Raw genomic sequence first — 20,192 nt, 5'->3', positions numbered from 1 at the left:
TTATCATGTCCATATATTTTAGTGGCAGTTAGGATGCCTGGAGTAAAAGCTATTGAGGCATGGGAAGGAGAGGTTCTTTAAAAAGGAATTGGAGGTTTTCACATGAAGAGGAGCCCACTGAACTCTCCTCGTGGGATAAAAGGAGGCCAAATATTATCCTAGCTTTTAAATAAGGTTCTCTAGCACAGTTGATTTTGACCCATGACTAATTGCAGTATATACAAACACTGAAAATAATCTTATGAAGTGGGGAAACTGGCGTGTTGTCTATCTATTTAATCAGGGGTTTATATTTATTATTTCTAACAACAATAATAAAATGGCATTCATTTTTCAATTAATATTAGCATGAATATTGACTTATGCTATTATGTATATCAAGACACAAAGAAGAAAGGCTTTCCTGCTGCTTTACATAATTGAATAATGCTAGTTTAACATTTCCAGAACCTTTAGGGAAATATAATGAATTCTACAAACACTCAGATTTACATACTGGAAGCAGAAAGCACTGGAAAATTTTAAAATAATCTCTTGTTTTTCATGCAAAGTAATGTTGACATTCTTAAAAAAAAATTCTGGGGCTCTGCATTCCCTTCTGCTAGAAATAGAGGAGTCCAGATTATTTTCCAGCTAGACTATTTCACAAATGATTAGTTTTCTTTGAGGTCTTCAACTCTTGTTTGCTAGCTGTGAATTTCATTGTAGGCAAAAAAGTAAGAGGAATTAAAGTCTACAAGTGTGTTGCTGACACCTAACAAAACAAGCTGGACTAATATCTTGTCTCCACAAAATGTCTGGAAATGCATGAATAAATGCAGTTTGTTGCATTTTTTCTTTTCTGCTGCCAAATGTTGATGTCAGTATGCTGGGTTGCCTTCAGAAACAGCCAGGAAGACACAATGTGTGATAAAGATAAAACTACAGATCCATTTTCGAGTTGGAAAGTTAATTCCTTGCTTTGAAATCTAGGTTTTGATTCCTATGTGTGCCCCTAGCTCTCCCTCACACCTGGCAGTAATTCTAATGTGGGTTGCTGCAACTGAGCTCATGCTAGTGAAAAAAGTGTATTTTTTCATTAGAGTGAAGATAACTATAGTTCAAAGAGTGTGACAGAGATAGAGCTGGTGCTGCGTTGCACCAATTACCATTTGTTTGGATTTCTGCAATACAGCTCCTCATCCACAAGGTCCTCACCTTTAGTTTTTAAATCACCTCCCACAAATTCGAGCAGCCAGGATCATCCCAGGGCTGGCTTTGCTCTTTCTCCCTGCTCAGCTTCAGACAAATCTCTGCTCCCAGGTTCTATCCAAAGCTGCCAGTGCTGATCTGGTGCTGCAGCCTGGCCTTTGAGGAGGGTTTGACACCTCTGAGCAAACGAGAGGCGCTGCCAGGAGCCATCAGAGGATGCGATGATTGCCTTTGATTCCCCTACCTGAGAGTTTGCCCAGGGCACTGACTTTCCTCAGGCTATGTCTTCCCCAGCCTTTTCCTCCTCCTGAAGCCCACAAGCTTCACTCCCAGGCTCAGAACTCAGCCTTGCCACAGCAAAATGCTGAGTGAAGAATGCGCTGGTGCTGAATGATAATGGATGTAAATGAAGCCTTCCCACTTCCCTTCTCCTAGAGGGCTTTTCTTCTTAAGCCTTCTGCCTTATTGCATTAATAATTCATAACCAGTGTGCTTTATATAGGCTCACTCAAAGCAAACTCACAGAATGCCTTTTTTCCACCAGTGTTCATCAGAGTGGATTTTCTTAAGAGCACGCAGCTTCACAAAGCACAAATTCCTCATTTCTGTGGTGAACAACTCCTGGTGCCGTGAACTGGATTAAATTGATTATTGACACGTTCCTTCTCTGCAGAGTTTATGATGTGCACAGGGCAAGGAAGGAGGGGTTTGCTGGAACAAATTCTTCAGAATTATTGTAGGTAACAGATCTGCATCACTGGGAAGCCACATCCTTGTGAGGCAGGGGCTGACTTTTCCTTTAAACATTTCTTTGTAACTTCATTGTAAGGATTTAGCAATTCACCTTTAGTAAAATATAAACAATAATTAATTGTACTGTAAGATTGGGAAAAACTTGACAGTTGGTTCAGTTATTTTAAGCCTGTAACAATAAGAGGAAAATTTTTACATTTTCAAATGACAAGTTAACAAACTCTTTCATTCCCATTGCTAAATAATAGATTTTTTTAATTAAAAATATTTCCGAAAACTGGGAAAACTTGGTACAAAAAGATGGTTTAGCATAATTGGATAACTTCGTAAAGAGAGAAGTTTCCAGAAGAAAATGCAAAGCAAAGTTGTGAAAATGAAACAGAACCTAGCAGGACAAAGCAGGCTTGTGTAGGTTAACACAGTAATAATGATAAATTAAATTAATTTGGATTATAGAGTTAGGTATGCTTGGTATTTTGGTCATTTACATACCACATTGTTGTAAAACCTTGGTAGGCACCACTAACTGGTCAAAGTGTATAATGGGGATTATGGGTCCTGGGAATGTTTTCTGCCCAGATTCCAGTTTCTGTTGCTGAATGGGAAATCACTGTAGAGAGTGGCTAAACCTGAACTCCACAATGTCCTGCCCAGAGCACCAGCAACGGGCAGGCACAGAGAGGAGCCCAGAGAAAACAAAGGTTGAAGAAAATGAGCAGCTTAAAAAGACCAGGAATTGCTGAAAATGAGGGGGAGAGGAGAGGGGAAAAAAAATAAATCTTTGAGTCTTTTACAGAATAGAACTCTTTTGTCAAAATAATATTTATATCAGGTAGACTCAATGCTGGGACCTAGTCCTCAAGAAGTCCTTGAGACCTGAAAAGTGTCATTTACCTGGACAATTCCTTTTGTAATAGCAGCCATGGAGTAGCCAGTGTCCTTTTGCTAACCAAGACTTTTAGCTGAAAAAGCAAAAAGGATTTAGCCAATTAATATACATTTTCAAACCCCAGCCATCACAGAGTCAACTCTGAAAGCAAAATAAGGAGTTGAGCTAAAGCAGTGATACTAATGGTCCCACCAGCACTCAAAAACAGTCATAATGTGACTCCTACTGAAGCTCTGCATCCCCTGGGTTCCCTTTGTTGTCAGAAAGAGGCAGCAGAGGCTGAATCTTATCCTCTTACAGCAGGAGTTCTGTTGTTTTCCTCATTAGGAATTACAAAACTGAACAGCAAACTCCACTCCATCAGGTTTATTTCATAGTGCTTACTCTGAGTTGTAAGTTTCCTAGCAAAGTTTTGTAATTCTTTGGCCTCACCCAAATCCCTCTTCGAAGCTGTAATAAAAGGAAAAACAATAATAAAAGAGTTAAGTTTTAAATCCCAGCCAACCCTGGCATGTTGCTGGAGAGAACAGAGATTAGAAAATAATTTTCAGCCACACTGTGACAACAAGAAATTGTTTTTCACAAAAATTAAAATGCTATACCTACTAATACAATCACAGGAGATTTATCTACAATACACAGTAAAATAAATACCAGGGATTATTTCTAGATGTTACTGTTACATTAAATTGAAGGCTGCAAGTGAAATGGAAGCAATTCACACCCACATGAAGCATGACAAGACTGAAGATCAGTCCAGGTTGCACATTAGGTTAGGATCAGAAGCAATGTATTTTACAATGCTGGGCAATTGGTAATTTCCATAATTACAGGTAAATGTTCAGATTCTAGGTGTTGTAATGATTTGGGGGTTAAGGGAGGAAAACACATTTTGTTAATTGAGTTCTATAAAATAGTGCTGTTTCAAAAGTAAAATTAGGCCCAAACATTGTATGCAGAAGCATAACAGAAACATTTAGAAAGAAAATCAACACTATTAGAAGGTTTTGTCTAAAGCTCTCTTGATAACCCAGTTCTCTCTATTTCTTACAACTTTTCAGGCTAAAAACCTGGGGTTTGCACAAAGTGAAGGTTCAGCGTCACTCCAGTGCAGGGGCAGACAGAGAGAGCATTATGAGTTGGTTTATTTTGTAAATAACTACAGAAGACAGGAATTCTGGACTCTGGCTCAGTGGAAATGGGATGTGGGTGCAATTTCCCTGCATCATCTGCCATCTTTGCAGTTATTCAGTTCAGTTCAGCTGTAAAACCAAAAGAGAACATGAGGTTTGAAATAAGACTGTCCCCTCCACCAGGTCAGAGCGTTCCAGAAGGAACAAGGAGGATGGGACAGATGGAAGTGTCAGGCAGGCTGTTATCTCTCCCCGTGCCCATTTTATGCCTAGTTAGCTGCTGTCACTGAGAACAGGACCTGTGTAAGTTCTCTTCTTGCCTAGTTCAAGCTCTTTCCTGCCTTTTTTTCCCTTGCAGCAAGGAATAATTTGGCAAGCAGCCCTGTAACCACAGCAAGAGTGAAAAGCTACTCAAGGAATTTATTGCATGGAATGCACATAAAGGGTTATTTAAAAGAAAGTTATTTTCTATTATTGCATTTACAGCTGGGATCACAAGTACTTCAAAGTAGGGACAGGAAGGTGAAAATGTGGTACCTGTGCAAAATGTGCACATTATGGTCACATAAACAGGAAATCTCAAACCAGAAACCTGAATACAAACTTTGTCTGGGTGATTGTCAGTCTTCAGCTCACCAATGTTTCAGGGCTGAAGAACAACTTGTTATCTCATACTCATTCTTTCTAATTAGAGGGATTAAAGATTAATTAGTCATTGAAAATTAACAGCAAACTTGAAAAATATGATATTATTGCTGTGGGATGTTTTCTAAAATGTTTTTGTTAAGTTTTGGGAAGGTGGATGTGCATAGGCAACCCCTTAAAGGTTGATTCTTCCTTGGCTTATAGCATTCCCTTCGAAGTTCTCAGAATCATTGGATAAATGTCAGTGTGTATTAAATGACTAGTGAAAGGAAAATGTGGTAGCAGAGTAAGGCACATTTGGTTAAGAAGCTCATAATGAATTTAACAAAAATAATAACAGTCCTCTGAAACTTGTCTGATTTTCAATTATTAGGGAAAGAACTGTTCTTCCAGGCACAACTTGCAAAATCCCATTTGTTTTCAGCCTAGCCCAGGGGAAGTTATCAACATTACCATCCCATATGTATTGCATTAAACACTTCAAGTCACTTCAGTAATGCTTGCAAGTTTAAAATTAGATTCAAGACTGGTATGATTTAAAGGTCTTTAAAATGAATGAACCGTGACATTGCTTTAATTGTTTTAAGTATAATCATCTGTATTTAAAAATATTATTCCTAAAACATTCAATTTTGGCATCCAAGAGGAGATTAATTTGGCAGCTCTTTTTATATTAGGCTTAATGAAATCACTTAGATTCAAATGGTTCAGAGTAACCAATGATTTGTAGCAGCCTAATTTAAGCCATTTTGGAATGCCATTACCATAAAGCTTCTTCAATATCAGAAATTACATCATTTGGGCCCCACAAAGCTGTAGTTTTGTTGAGCTACAGTACCACAGTTGTGGTGTAAATCGGTATCTAAATTACTTGGGAAAATGTTATGAAAGTAGATCATTTAATGCTCACCTGACTTTTGTAAAGCCTTTTGAGGACTTCAGTGCAGCACTCAGGCAGCAACTGTGTCATGGACTCCAAGTTAATGAATTACCCCAGGCTGTAAAGCTGGTTAGCATGATGCCATAATGTGTAGGAACATTGGTGCTGCCACTGACCCCATCCTTCTTGACAACAAAGGGAATGATTTGGTGAAAACACAGCTTGAAGGTGTGGCACAGAAACTGCAGAAGAAAACCCCCCAGAAAGGTGAATTTTGAAAGGTGAATTTAAGACGGTTTTCCACATGTAGCTGTTCTGCTGCATGCAGGGTAAAGCCTTTTAACATAATAATTTAAATGCTGACAGTTGGTTTCTTACTCTGGTGAGGAGTATGGATGGGAGGAAAAAAGCAAGCCTTTCCCTAAGGCTTCACCTTAAATTTGGCTTCAGTTCTGGAATGAGAAATGGGGAGTGAGAGGTACAGAGGAGGTTTTCATATCTCAGTAAGAAACACCTAACAACAAACGGCATATTAAAAATGGCTGATTTAATAAGTCAGGATGAAAGGAATACAGGTAATGAGCAAATTTTATACCCCTTCAGGTGCTGGGAGTCCCACACTTATACAGCATCAGACCCAAATAAATACAATAACAAAATACAGGGAGGGAGAAAGAACCATCACACCCCTATTTGAGCATGTGCAGGGGTGGATGTGTGGCCAAAACCAGGTGAGCTGAGCCTCTGAAATGCACTTTCACTGCAGGAGGGCACAGAGCAAAGCTTTGACACAGCCTATTATGGGTTTTAGCCCTCATATTTCTCCCAGGACATCCCCTGAGCCCATGACAAATTACGTGTTGACAAATTACACGTCAACAAATTGCAGAACTCAAAGATGTATGGCTGCAACGAGTCAGATTCTCTTGAATATAAACAGGCCTCATTAAGGCTGGCTGTAGATTTTAGGTCTGGCCAAAAAAAGAGTGAGTATTGTGTAGCCTCAAGATAAGCATAAAAATGTGAATGGAAAGGACCTTTTCTCTTTTTCCTGACAATAGCAAGACATGGAACACTAGGCAATTTTAGAGCAGAAAATTTCAGTGCTGGAAAGCCCTTTTGCAATGGGCAGTAGAGCCTCCACAGTTCCAGAAGACCAGAGGAGAACTATATTACTTCATTTTTCTTATCAGAAAAAAATCCCTCAAAACAAACAACCAACAAAACCAACCAGAAAGCCCTGTCAGATTAATCTGGATTTTCCCCAGCCCCAACAAAGCTCTGCAATGAAGACTACAGCCTTTACTAACAAGAAAACCAGCAGACTTTTATAAAGAGGCCAGAAGCCAATTTTGCCAATTTTTTTGAGCAAAACTAAGTCTAGCCCATTCCACAATAAGATTAACTACAAAAAATACCCCTGAAAAAACAAGAAAAAAGCAGCAAAATATTTCTCTTTAAAACTGAAATTTGGTGGTCTCACTGTTTTAGAGAACAGAAGTATTTCAAATATGCTATATCCAAACAAAGCAATATTTTTCATGTCCAGGTTCAGGTAATATTAAACTATTTAAGCCATAAGCTTTTCAAAAGCTGGGAGATGGAAGGAGTGATTTGGGAGGGAGTTTCTGTAAATTTATTAGACCTGAGTGCATCTTTAGGTTAATGAGGTTTCAGATGACAGGAGGTGTCTTGACTGTAACTTGCAAAAAAAGATCAAGAGGTGATGAATTTCTTGTTTTGTATATGGACTGAGTATGAAGTCACACAATGCTGTTGTAGATAATGTGAGCCTTTTCTGGCAGAAATCCATTTTTTATTGTTTTAAAGAACTGTCTATTTTGCCATTGTTGTATGTTTTATAGACTGGAGGCTTTTTTGTTGGGCACTGTGGCACAAAGGAAAAAAGAAAAAGTGTAAACTGGTTTTGGTTTCTGTTGCTAAGGAATGCTGTAAAGGGGTTTGTTGAAACCTATTTGTGATAACAGGCAGGAATTGCGCTCTAGTACATCTTTACTTCAGTGATTCTAGGATAAAATGGGATTTCCCGGGTGATGCAATATTGACAAAAGTGTCACCAGGCAGAAGAATTGCCATGCTTACACAGAGGCAGCAGTGAGTTTTTAGTGTCCTAGGAACATTCACAACACCTTACATGACCAGCAAGTTCTGATTTGGAATTCTTGAAAGCCATGGCTTAAACTGATAAAAATTCCAGGTAGGAGAGCAGTGCCATTCACCAGGCTGGAATAAGGGGAATATTATGTACAGTGACAGCTTTTTATAGGGCCTTTTTCCAGAATAAGTAGGAGCTTCATGCCTCATTCCATTAGCCTGAGGGCTGGGGGTCACCTCTTAGGTTACTTGCTACTGGATTGGAAAGCTGTGTGGTATTTAGAAAGCAAAGTTCAAAGCTGTGTGAGTCACAGGGTTCCTCTTTCCTTCTTTCACTCTGTCAGATATTACAGATTAGCAATTTCCCTAAGTGATATTTAATGCTAATTACTTCAGGGTCAATGAGCTATGATGAAAAAAAATCTTTAATAGGGTTTTTCTCATATAAGGCTCATAATGGGAATTTCTTCAGCCCCACTTCAGCTCTTCACATGTGCCTGTCCATACTGAGCCCACACCAGCCTGGATGAGGGTGTTGAGATTCAATCTTTTGTTTTTCCAGTTATCCTCATCAAATGATTCCTGACTGCCAGAGATTCCAAAGTGACAACACAGACCTGTGATTTGAAATCAGCACTCCAAACCTGTGGAAAAAACCCCACATTTTCTGCAGGGCACTCACTAACATTTCAAAGTGTTTCTATCACAGATGAGTTTGTGTCACCCCCTCCCTCTTCACCTGCCTTGTGTAATTTTTCCTTAATGGGAAAGCACTAACAAAAAAATTTGTTTTAGTGAGGTAACAAATATATCCTTTTGTTTTTTTCAGTGCTCCTAGGTATCTACTAAAATTTTTTCAAATTATTTTTAGCTAAACGCTTTTCAGAAATGTTTTAGATTAAATATGCTGTCAATATTACCCATTTTGCCCAAACAAAAGGCAACAGAAGGACAGGAGGGTTTTGACTTGAGACTATTGCACTGTTAACTCTCTGTAAATCAAAAGTAACATATCAGTGCACAGTATCTGAGTTGACAACTGCAGCTGGCTATATGCTTTCCCTGAAGTTCCTTTAGCAAAATTCAGTGCTATAGGAAAAGAGTTTATGATGTATAAAAATAAACTTACAGTGGAAGAGAGAATACAGACTGTAAAAATGACACCTATAATTGGCTGCTCCAAAGTGAATGTCTGAATCAAATCTTATGCTTTTTCAAACTTGAAGAAATGAAAGCTGAATGATAATCTTAGCTATAAAAAAAATGAAGATCTACCTCTCTGAGTAAGAAAAATACCTGAGGTTTCTTTCTCAGCTTGAAAAGCAATGATAACAAAAGAATAACTTTATATGCAGGGCTCTCGGCTGCCAGAGATCAAGATAGGAGCACTAAAACTGACAGAGCTCACAGATACAATCTTATGAAAGAGAGTTATTTTTCAAGTTCTCAGTCATTCAGTGAAAACCAGAAGCAAGAAAGTCACTCTTCTTCAAATCCATAAAATGTTGACATCGTATTTTTATCCCATCAAGCTTCAGATTAATGATCTTAAAAAATCACATTTATGCTTGATAGGAACAACATATTTATAGAACAAGGTTCAAGTTACAAACCCTTTCACTGGTATTGTAAATCTGATGGCCAAATTTGTGTCATCTCCTTGCAAGTGTTTTATTTTTGCATACAGTGATTTACTTGAGGCATGTTGAAAAGGGTACGTGGCTTTAAACAGAAAGAGATTATGTTTAGGTAGATATTAGATATTAGGAATAAATACTTTTTGTGAAGGTGATGAGGCCCTGGCACAGGGTGCCCAGAGAAGCTGTGGCTGCCCCTGGATCCCTGGAAATGTCCAAGGCCAGGTTGGACTGAGCTTGGAGCACCCTGGGATAGTGAAAGGTGTCCCTGCCCATGTGGGGCGTAGGAACCAGGTGATCTGTAAGGTCCCTTCCAACCCAAACCACTCCAAGATATTCTGATTTAACAACCTTGAACAAGTAGTTTCTAACTTTTTAAAGCCAAGAATTTTCATTCAGCTCAGGCTGGGGGCCTGGCATTGCTCTGGCTTTGAGTAAGGATAACTTAAGGATATTCCAAGAGTGAAGTTGGAGAAACAAAGACAAATCATTTGAAATAGGATCTAGAGAGGATAACCTGTCAGGTCCTCTGCTTTTTTTAGGTTTTTGAACTTAAATGTCATCTGAACTTAATAATAACTCTCTAGTTTGTTTTTGGATCCTTATTCCATAACTGTCTATATTAAATAAACTTCAATCCATTCCTTTCCCACTCAATCACCTCCAAAGTTTGAAGTGGAACCAGAACATGTGTAACTTTTTCCCCACCAGGTGGGGAGATTAATTTCTAACAATATTAATTAGTTAGCAGATTCCACTGTGTAATTCATCTACCAGAGCTGTGCTCCAGGTCCTTTCTGAGCCAATGCTCATTGATTCTACTTAATGAACAAAACAGAGCCACTGCTTCTGAAACAGAATAATTTTTTCTGAGCAGCTATCACTGTAACATCTGGCTGTGACAGATAATCTCTGTTAAGAGGAACTACTGTAAAATTGAATCTTTCCCTGACTGTGGCAGTGAGTTGAAAATGCCATAAGTTTTCTGGAACAAAGTTGGCAAAGTGCATACTGTGCTTCCTGTAAGGATGAACCTTCTCTAATTTTACTAAAAGTTGTGAGGGAGCCCTGAAGGTTGAAAACTTCTCTTTGGTTGTACTCCTTGTTTGTGGTTGCTGGCAAATAACTACCGTACACAGAGTATCCTAAACCAAAATTATGGTGAAGCACAAGATATTTTGTTATTATTGGAAAAATAAATCAGGCTGGATCATCTACTTACAGCAGGTGTTGAACCTACCTGGCTCAACTCTCTAGCAGGAAACAGTTAAAATGTCTCTGGTGAAATTTTTATCCCATGGTTGGGTCACATGAATGAATTTTTCTAAGAGGACACTGAAATTACAGTGTAGAGAATTCCAGGCTCAAATAGGATAAGCTTTCAGGACCTGGAGGCTTCTGGTTCTTGTCAAATTTTGAGCAGTGAAATAATTTTCAATTTTGGAATAATTGGCACAACATTTAATGTGTTCATAACAATTCAGTATTTTTCTCCAAGTCTTTAAGATGGCTGCTTGCAAATTGAACATAAAACCTTCAACAAGAAGATTGCAGGTTTTAAAATGCATCTCAGCATTGTTTTTGTATTCTATGATACCCTCAAAAATCACCAGTTTTACTGGAAAAGAAAATTATATTGATTTGGAATATGAGGTTAATGTTTTTTTGAGACCTCATGCTGTTTCTACTTTGTACTGCAAGGCCATTTAATTTGTATTAAATATTAGCATATTTATTTTCCAGCACATTCTGAACCTTAGGAAGTCAATTCCCACTGTTAGTCAAAGAGTAAGGATATCCTATAATTAATTTTTTACAGTAGGAATCAGCCTGATTCTGATTCATATTTATTTTCTATGGTACGTCAATAACTTGGTAAAAGTAGTTTGATTGGCATTTTTACAAAGTTGCTAAATTTACCTTGAATTCTTTTTATGTTTTTTTTTGCTGTAAAAGGCAGCCTAGTCCTTCGGAGTGGTATTTCCAGTATGTCTTGATCTAAAAGAAGCTGAGCACTACCTTCAGCATTTGATGTCCCTTCTGACAAACACAACATTAACAACAAAACCAACAACAATAAAAATAACTAAAAAACCGCAAAACTCCACAAGCTTGCTCTCTGGTTGTGTAGAAGAATTAATGTAGAAATCCTGATCTGGTAGTTCTGGGGGTTTCCTTTCAAATTCTAATCTTAAGGAGCGTGCATTGCCTTCCCATAATGCTTTTAATATTAACAGTAGAGAAGGAATGGCTTTTCACATAGGAGTAAACATTTCTACATTTTTTTTTATACAATAAGGAGCGTGTTGTTATTTGTTCTTTGATTAAATGCAATCGAAACAGTGTTAGCATTTGGATTAAAAATAACCTATGAACTCTACCCTGACACAGAAATAATCAAGCTTGAGCACCTTGGCCTTTATTCCATCAGCTAATTAGAGTAGGATGAACATAATGTTTCCTAAGGGCCTCTCATTATGACAGAGTGGATCCAAAAAAGAAACTGGGAGCCTAATTTCATGTTGTAATGTTCAAAAGTTCTACTCCTAGATTCTGCACAACAATCGCCAGGGTTTTATGCTGCAGTTTCCAAGACAGCAGAAAAACCTGCTTCTGAACAGATAGAAGCTAAAAATAGTGACAGAAAAGAAAGTCTGTGCTCTCACAAATCCCTGTGAGGCTGGGAAACTCAATACCCAGTTAGTCCCTGAATCCATCCAGATCCATGGGCTTGACGTTCCACTGTATCAGACGAGACTATCAGCTAGGGATCTGATCTGGGCTAGTCTTTACAGAAAAACCATCACAACCATGCACTGGACCAGTCTTTGCACAAAAATCTGGTCTCCTGGTTCAGGTGCCCTGCCCTGCCTCTGCCCCCAGCACCAGAGCTCCAGGAGCAGCCTGCTGTTTTAATTCACTTTGCTGCCACATCTCTTTTGGGGTGTGGGCTGCTTCAGATGAGTGTCAACCGTGGTCTTTTAACTTTTGAAGGATAAATGCTGCCTTCAAATTGTGTCTTTTTTTCCCCTGCATGAATTTCCCTTTGATAATTGAGTGGCAGTTGCCGAATGATCCGGTTATATCTCACAGGTGGCTGAATTAGGCTGGAAATAGCTGCTAAAGGAGAAAATGGAATAAGGAGGGGAAGAAAGATGAGAATTAGCCTCTCAAATGGAACTTGTGCTTTTAAATTAGATGCATGATAGAGGATGACAGAAAAGTGATAGGAGCTGCAATCCTTACTTGTATTCCTATGGACTTCAAAGGGAGTTTTCCCCTTTGAGAAATGCAGGATCAGACATCCTATCTGCACTTGTTTCTTTCAGCGTCTGCCTCTTACTTGTGTTGTCAGGAGAGCTTTTCTCACCATATGGGACTTGTGAAAGGTTTTAAAGCCCTTGGTGGTGTTCAGTCCCTTGCCAACTTCCCTGGGCATTCCTTACACCTTTCTAAAAAGTGCCGCTGCAGACAAAACTTTAATTTGCACTTAGATGTGGGAAGCCTTCCCTTTATAGAACAGTTTTTTACAGCATTTTACTCTTACTGCAGATTTTGAAGAAGTAGACCTGAAAAAACTGGCTTGCCCTATGCTGCTTCAAGAAAACTGGAGCATGTCCTTTTCACTTATTACTGCTAGACGTTCCTTTTCCTACCTGAAATTAAAATGTTCTTTTTTTGAACAAATCTTTGTCCCTTTCAGGTCATGAGATGCAGAATGGCTCTTGGACTGCTCTTTCCAGCTGATGAAAGTAGAAAGCTAATCGTTAGGTACAGGTTTCTGGGTAAAAACGAATCAGCTGATATTATTCAACATATATATAGAAGACATAAATGTTGCTGTGTAAAAACCTCCCATGTTCCTTAATGGGGACCTGATTTTGTGTGTCCCCCAATCACCCTAAATGCTGGCTTAGACATTCTGCTGTGGCACACCCCAGTTCAAAGCTATTTGTTGTCATTTTTTCAACAGAGGAGAAGAGGATAGGTGAGGGCTGGAGAGGGTTCTAGCAGCATGGTCACTGTGTGCACATAATGGGAGATGATGTGTTACTAGCTCAGGTTTTTGAGGGAGAAGTCTTAAAAACTGTGATGAACAATTATGGTAAAAAATGTTCTGAAAACTTTAGGCTATTCTGAAGGAGCATGAAGTATCCTCATGCAGTAATAAACATTTTAATTGCATAACCACAGAACAACTTAGGTTAGGAAAGACCTCTAAGGTCACTGAGTCCAGCATTTGACTGATCACCACCTTGTCAGCCAGACTAGAGCACTAAGTGCCACATCCAGTTGTTCTTGGACACCTCCAGGGATGGAGGCTCCATCACCCTGAATTCTTTTGCTGGTGGTAGTTTCAGGGCTGAGGTTAATTACAGCAGACATTGGCAAATACTTAATTTATTCCCTTGTTATAGATCATGATTCCCTTCAAAAGGCAACATTGTTCATTGTCTGCTGCACCTGTTCTGTAAATAGGCTTATACTTTTATTACTATTTTTTTATCAGCAGACTCTTCTTGCAGACTAGAGCACCTAACCTTTCTCCAGTAACCTTCTCTTTCCATTTATCCTCTGACATTCTACTCATCTAGTTTACCTACTTCCTCTGGCTCAAGTGATTTGAGATACTGAGGGTGAAAATCCTGACAGAAGACTCAAAAGAAATCATTTGGTTAAACCTCTGGGTGGCCATCAAAAAATCATCTTTCAAATGCCTTTCAGCTGTGCAGAAATGAAGAGACCCTCATTGTGACACTCAGCTTTGATCAAATGTCATATCTGGGATTCCTCCTGCTCAGCAGTGTTTTTATAAAAAGAGCTATCTTATTATAGCAGCTCAGACTTGAAACTGGCACCAAAGGAAAGCCTGGGAGCTGGATGAGTTTTCCAATGGATCATAAATCCTCGGCATGCTCTGCAAGAGAGAAGTTTAAACTAGCAGCACCTTCTTAAGGTTTTGGCACCAAGCAGATATTGGTGTATTCTGACCTAGACTTACTCTGTGGCCTTGCATAGGACACTCAAGACCCTTCAGTTTTTTTCTTTAGATTTGTTTTTAATATGATATTTTTTTCCTCAAGAATAGAGTTCAGGTACATCAGGGTTGTGTTTGTAAAACTTGAGGATCTGCGGCTTTGACAATGTGGTAAAAGCCTAATTGCGATTTTGGCCTTCTGTGAAATGCATGATATATTTTGCTTCTCCTCTTTTGTGTCTTCTTTGTTAAATTATATACTCTTGCTCATATTAATAATTCTTGGCCTGCTTCGATGATCACAGAGAGAATCTAAGGTTTTTTTAACATGCAACCCCAGAATTGATATACACATATAATTTTTAAAATTTTATATATATGTATATAATTTACAAAAACATACAATTTACCAAAATAATTATAAATGGTCCCCCACATGTACAAAACCACACACCCTTAGTCAAAACCATTAAAAAAATGATGTGTGAAGATTTATCTTTGCAAATATAACTACAGAACCAAGGAAGGCAGCAAAAAAGGAAAACTGTACATGTATCCCATTGAAATGATAAGCTTTAAATGACCATTTGAATGACAATTTGCAGGGCTCAGCCTCATGTGCTGACCACATTAATGCTCTGAAACCCTGGGTGTTGCTCCTCCTTCAGCTCACTTCCTTTTCCATGAAATCAATAATCCTTCCACCTGCTGCTGATTTCATTTTTCTGGGAGTGATCCAGTTATTTGTTTAACACTAAATAACATCCCATTAAAAGATGTAACTACTAAAAAGAGGTAAGTATGACTTGGAAGTCTACTGCCTGTTTAAGTACTTGCTTAAATAATGTAAGTAGTCTTGTCTCATTCTTCATTAGGACTATCAAAGTCAACCAAAGAAATCCTTTGCTGACTAGATCACTATGAATGCCTTTCCCATCTCATTTTTCATTTATTTTGATGTCAAAGGCATTGTTCTCCTCATCTATTAAAGGCTTTGATTTTAAGTAATTAAGTGCACGCCTTTGCTCAAATGTCCAAAAATGTCCATGTGGTGAAAGCAAAGTCAAGTAAAAATTAAATATAGGGAGAAGCAAGAGGACAGGAGAAGCGAAAAAAGGAAGAAACCTAAAATAGGCCTCTAAATTAAAAGTGAGCAGGTTTTATTTATTTATTTTAATCAAGATACACCTACTTTTGTTTAAAGAGATAAAATGGAAAAGTATTCATTTTCTTTTAGCTAACAACCATCCATGAAGACATTAGAAGTGTATTTGCCACTCTCTAGCTCCTTATTAAAAGCAGCTTACCTGGATTTGAAGGTTCAGGTACTTCCTTCTGAATAAGTCAGCAGTGGAGGAAAAGGGAGACAGCTGTTGTGAATACAGGTGTTTCTGTTGGTGGATCCCAGGAATTGAACACAGATCACCAGTGCCAGCAATCTTTAGTTTTGAGAGACAAAAAAATATTTGTTCAGAACAAATGTGATAGGAAAATGTTGGTTTTATCACGAAGCAGTTAGGGGTCAGGGTCCAGCAGATTTCATCATGCTGTGGCACTTACATCAGCTGCTATAAAGCACAGATCCTTGGAATACTTTCCAGGCCAAAAAGAATTTTTGGGTTTTAATTCCTCATATCTTTTCCTTATTTTCCTTACCTCACAGTCAATTATATAGTTCAGCAACGAGGCAATTATGTTGCTGCCTTACAAATCAGGGGAAAGAGGAAAACTACTACGGTTAAACCTGTAAATTTGTTAGGTGAGCACAGCTCATGCAGCAAAGGAAACAGGTTAACTGCAAAGCAAGGATTGTGAATGAAGTCATGAGGAAGTTTCCTGAAAAGCCTGATTGCATGAGAGTTTGTTTCACCAGAAAGCTTTAAAGCTTCCTCGAGGGAAGATCTGCCCATTGGTGTCCTGGGTTCAGTAAGCCTGTCCTCCCCAGGATCTCTCCAAAGCTTCTTGTACTTCTTCCATGTTACCATTTAGTCAGTCAAGCACTTGATTCCCCTTATTTTTTTCTATGCCTTTCCCTTTTCCCCACCTATTTCCTACCACTCTGTTAAACCACCAGGTTAAAATGAATCCTTCACAAAACCCATTGAGATGCTTTTATGTTCACATCTCATTTATTACTCAGGTTTCTCTCTTCCCTGGTGCTACTCAATCTATATAAAATGGTTATTTTAGTCCATGAAAATTTTTATGAAAAATCAGGCACTGCACTGCTGAGGTGAGAAAGCCACATCAGGAGAGGCTTCCCTCAGGCTGCAAAATGCAAAGCAGCCCTGGAGATCTCTCATATTTGATTGATATTTTCATACTTGAAATGAAATCCAAAGATGAGCAAATTGATGGGCATCCCATTATAGGCTTTTCTTATGAAGACTGAACACAATTTCTGTCAAAAAGCTGATCCTGCCTTTCACTGGAAGACTTTTTAAATCTGTGCCTGGCAGAGCTGACTTCACAATTAATAAATATCATACCTGGGTGCATATGCAGTTGTCTATAATAGTGCCAATTCCAGTGAAATCTGTGGAGTTCTGTGTCTGTAAATGCTGTTATCTCGTTGTATTTTGTATTTCTAAAGGTCCATACTCTCACAAACATATTTCTAAAGTCCCATGCCTTCTCAGTGATATTTCCTGGGAGCAGTTCTTCACACCACAGACCTCTTCTTCAGCTTGTTGCTGCTTCCTACTCAGGGCTCCTTCCAGGCTCTCCCTGCCTGGCCAAGCCCACCCCCTTTTATCCCAGTTACCTTCACTAGCTACAGCTGCAGCCCATCAAGGACAACCGGGGCTGATCAGGGCAAGGCCTATACACAGATATTCAAATACAATACAGATATTTTACTAGGACTCCTACTATAGTGCAGCATGTCATAAAACCCAGGAACAATTTTATTTTCAAAAACACAAAAGCTGAACACATACATGGACATTGTCTCCCAGGATTATGTTACATAATACTATTTCTGACACATTTTAAAAAAATCATGAAAGATCAAATATTGCACAGTTACAGGGGATGATTTAATTTAGATTTTTTTTCCTTTATTTGAAAACCTGCAGTATACATTTAGTTCTTTCAATAAGAAAGAACTTATTAAACAAATGTATAATGCTTCCCTTTTTGTTTCCCATGGGGTTAATTATGCATTTGGCATGAAAATATTAATTTAAATATTTTACTGCTCTTTAGTAAGCCAAACGATATTATTTCAAGAAAGAGTCATTGCAGCTTGTGGTATCAGTGCTCTTCCAAAGAGATGCCAATGTGGAAAAAGCCGAGATTTTCACATATATTAAACGTACTGCTAGCAGTCCTTCAGAGCAGCCTACAGTTAATTAACAGCAGCTTCTGATGATCTGAAAATGGAAAAGCAATTTATGCTTTATTATCTGTGTACTGAGAGCTCATACTTTCTATTTTCCTGGAGTCATCCACTTATTTCTTCTTTCAGTTCTTCACTAAAGTCTTGGGGAGCAGCTGGGAGGAGATAATTTTATATTTCAGAAAATGGGAAGGGTTTCTCAAACTGACCTGTCCTGACTTTACTGTTATCCATGTTCTTCTGGGATTTTCCAGCAGATTACCAAAACATTCTCTTAAAGTTATAGAGAAAATCTCTGGAAAAACATGAAGAAAAAAGAGTTATTGAAATATGTAATTTTGAATTTCAAAATATTAAAACTGTCCATCAGAAAATGTTATAAAATGTCACTGATGAATGATTACATAAATGATGGGGATAGAGAAAATGGATCTTATGAATTTCATATTTCCAGTATTTGCAGTTAGATCATCAGATTTCTATCCTTTGCAATCTGTTTTCTCTTATCTTTACCCTTTGGGCAGCTCTTTGTTTCCTTGTCAATCCTAGCAGAGTCAAAAATGCTTACCACAGATTCATAAAATCCAATATCTGTAGGATCAAATTGGGATTGATAAACCAAACACCTGTCAAAGAGGCAAATGCTTATTAAAAAAAAAAAGGCTGAAAGTAAATAGGACAAAGTTGTATTTAGAAGAACTTCTCAGTTACTTCATTGAACCTGAAATCTGTCATTTGTAGGAAGCAATTTTTGACTGAAAAACTTTGGATGGCATAACCTTTTAAAAATAACAAGCTTTTTTTAAAATCATAAACCACAGCTGAGTGAATATATAAAGAAAATCAGTTGACATCGTCCCCTGTGTCTGGCATTAGATATTCAAATTCTCTTTTAGAATCATAGCCTATAAAGCAGCGAACTTTTAGGAGACCCATTCCACCTTCTGCTCTGGGCATGTACCAGCAATGCCCAAGCAGCTGAATGCCCAGTGAACAACCACAAACCCTTTCACTTCTCTTTTGGTGGTACCAGTGATAAGGGCTCATGTTATTGCAAATATTCTTTTACAGGAATGAAAACCCCTTTCCAAAAGGTGTGCGGGCCAAGCTAGAATTCCTCAGAAGGGAAGTGCTGTGTCACACCCATCGCATCACCCTGGGTCACCCCAGATGGTGGGAGCATAAGGCAGCAGTGAAGTTGTCACCGTGGAGTCCCACAGTCCCCAGGTCATGTGCCCAAACAAAGATGTTGCTCTCTTTTCTGAGCTGACCTTTGAGGGAACAAGCAGAATTTCCCTCCAGGTGTCATCTGCTCATTTGGCTCTCTATAAACCACCAACAAACAGGCTTCAAAGGCAAACATGCACCAAGACAGGCCTTCCCCAAGGGGCTTTATTAGAGAAATTATTTTAAGTGCTTCTGGCCAGGAGAAGGCTGATGAAGACAGATGGCAAAATGGAGGAGTCTTTTTCCAAGGGGAAGGATTTTGTTTTTCAAGCTTTGCTGCAATGTCACTGTGTTTCTGGAAAAGAGTTAAGAACTGGGTCTGCACAGAAAAAGAGTAATTCCATAAATCTTGGTAAACTATCCTAAATTTTTATAATAGCACAAGGTTTTTTTCATAACTGTTATCTTTCCAAGAATGCTTTCACTGGGGTGTGTTTTAGCAGGAGATATTCACCAGCTGGGGCTGCCTTAATGTGAGGGTTGGGAACATTGCCTCCCTCTTATGCACAAAAAGAAAAGCAGAGATTAAAATCCTTGCATAACCAGTGCATGAGCCACTTTAAACAGGTGAAATACCAGAAGGAACGCTAATGAGCACAAGTAATTACTGAAAATGGGCAGTGAGAAGGAACACAGAAGGTGAGGCAAGGTGTAAAAGCTCTGTGTAAAGGAAGAGCACCACTAATGAGTGCAGCTCCTGAGTGTGCTTGTGCTGCTGCCCCTACACAGGGTGAGAGTCCTTCTCTAAAACATGTTCTGATTTTCTAAAACATTTTCTAAAATAATTGCTGATAGAATGCAGAGTTCCTCTGTGGGGTGGCTGACTCCCTGGCTGTCACCAGGTATCTGTGGCATGTCACCCACAAAGGGAGCAGCGATGAGCAGCAGCCCAAGGTGAGCAGGGGGCAGGCAAAACAGAGGTGACTTGGTACAGCTCTGAGGATCAGTCAGGACTCATGACTGAAAGGTAACAGGAGGGAGCCCAAACTTCACTGAGAGAATGAAAGGTTTCAGGCTGGGTACCACAGAACAGAGTCCCGCAAAAAAAGCCCATTAAAACGTTCAAGCTTTGGTGGTCCCTTCAAAGGGAGGGCAGAGCAAGTCTAACTTCATGGTCTGGTGTGTGCTTCTGGTACCATCTCTGAGCCCACAGAGGAAGGCCTTCAGCTTGGACTCATCCCAGAAAATTTATGTTTCACAAATACATTTTCTTATAATAAAATATTATTTGGCATTCAGACAAGTCCTTCTGCATGCTGTGCCTCATTTGGAGAAGACTTGACTTCATTGCTGGCTGCTGATCAAACTCTGTCTCTAGGATTTCTGCAGTGGGCTCACAATTAAGAATCAGTCCAAACCATAATGAGTGCTAAAAATTATTCTGGATATCATGAACTTCATTAT

General features: G+C 38.8%; 1 long non-coding RNA gene across 1 annotated transcript; it reads right to left on the bottom strand.

Annotated features, from left to right (window-relative positions):
* Window positions 1-12,096: 12,096 nt before the first annotated feature.
* Window positions 12,097-16,936, bottom strand: LOC131554765 (uncharacterized). The gene is made up of 3 exons (XR_009274424.1): window positions 16,711-16,936; window positions 15,529-15,660; window positions 12,097-14,161 (listed from the first exon to the last, which is right to left on the bottom strand). It is a non-coding gene; the product is annotated as an uncharacterized LOC131554765 (long non-coding RNA).
* Between the last annotated feature and the right edge of the window lie 3,256 nt (window positions 16,937-20,192).

The sequence above is a fragment of the Ammospiza caudacuta genome, chromosome 2 (genome assembly GCF_027887145.1).
Source record: "Ammospiza caudacuta isolate bAmmCau1 chromosome 2, bAmmCau1.pri, whole genome shotgun sequence".
Classification (NCBI taxonomy): Eukaryota; Metazoa; Chordata; class Aves; order Passeriformes; family Passerellidae; genus Ammospiza; species Ammospiza caudacuta.
This window is presented reverse-complemented; position numbering and strand designations above follow the sequence as displayed.